This window comes from Arachis hypogaea, chromosome 16 (genome assembly GCF_003086295.3).
Source record: "Arachis hypogaea cultivar Tifrunner chromosome 16, arahy.Tifrunner.gnm2.J5K5, whole genome shotgun sequence".
NCBI lineage: Eukaryota > Viridiplantae > Streptophyta > Magnoliopsida > Fabales > Fabaceae > Arachis > Arachis hypogaea.
The window spans coordinates 31,677,727-31,678,908 of record NC_092051.1 but is presented as its reverse complement, the minus strand read 5'-3'; the positions used below and the strand labels follow the sequence as shown (position 1 = coordinate 31,678,908).

Sequence of the window (1,182 nt, the reverse complement as noted above, 5' to 3'; positions counted from 1 at the left end):
AACAATTGTTCATTCGGAGGAAGTGTCCAAGAAGACCCCAATCAACATCTAACCACTTTCCTGAGGATATGTGATACTGTGAAGTCTAATGGTGTTCATCCTGACACCTGTAGACTACTTTTGTTTCCCTTCTCACTCAAGGACAAAGCATCTAAATGGCTGGAATCCTTTCCAAAGGGGAGTTTAGCAACCTGGGAAGATGTAGTGAACAAATTCTTGGCAAGATTCTATCCTCCTCAACGGATCAACAGGTTGAGAGCTGAGGTACAAACCTTCAGGCAGCAAGATGGTGAGACTCTATATGAAGCATGGGAGAGGTTTAAAGACTTGACAAGAAGATGCCCGCCAGATATATTCAATGAATGGGTGCAGTTGCACATTTTTTATGAAGGTCTTTCTTATGAATCAAAGAAGGCAGTAGACTACTCATCCGGGGGATCTCTGAACAAGAAGAAGACCATTGAAGAAGCCATAGATGTCATTGAGACTGTAGCTGAGAATGACTACTTCTATGCTTCTGAAAGAGGCAACACTAGAGGAGCGATGGAGCTGAACAATATGGATGCACTGCTAGCTCAAAACAAGATGATTACCAAGCAATTGGCTGACCTCACCAAGAAGATGGAGAGGAATCAAGTAGCTGCACTTCACCACTTTAGCAAGCCAACTACATTGGAAATTCACCTAGGCAGAACCATGACCCATACTCCAAAACGTATAATCCTGGCTGCAGGAACCACCCAAGCTTTGGGTGGGGAAATCAACAAGACCAAGGCCAAGATCAGAGATGCCACAACCCCAACAACAATGCAGCTCACCAACATCCCACACAGAGATCATATCCGCACTCACCTAACAACACATCTCAACATCCATACCAAAGCCAAAATAGCCCTTCTCATCCCTCCAATCTCAACTCTCCATCATCGGAAGAAAGACTATCAAGGATTGAGGCTCTACTTGAAGGTATATGTAAGGAAATCCAAGATAACAAGGTGTTCAAGGAGGAGGTACGAGCCAATATCAAGAACCAGGGAGACACCATCAAGAGGCTGGAGTTTCAAGTGGGATACCTCTCTGAGAAGATTCCTAAACCTACTGATAGCTTCCCAAGTGACACAGAGAAGAACCCGAGAGGTGAAGCAAAGAAGGTCAAATGGGAAGATTGCAAGATGGTCACTA

At 44.4% G+C, this 1,182-nt stretch overlaps 1 non-coding gene across 1 annotated transcript; it reads right to left on the bottom strand.

Annotated features, from left to right (window-relative positions):
• Positions 1 to 249: 249 nt before the first annotated feature.
• Positions 250 to 356, bottom strand: LOC112760498 (small nucleolar RNA R71). Its single transcript, XR_003180935.1, has one exon. It is a non-coding gene; the product is annotated as a small nucleolar RNA R71 (small nucleolar RNA).
• Positions 357 to 1,182: the final 826 nt, after the last annotated feature.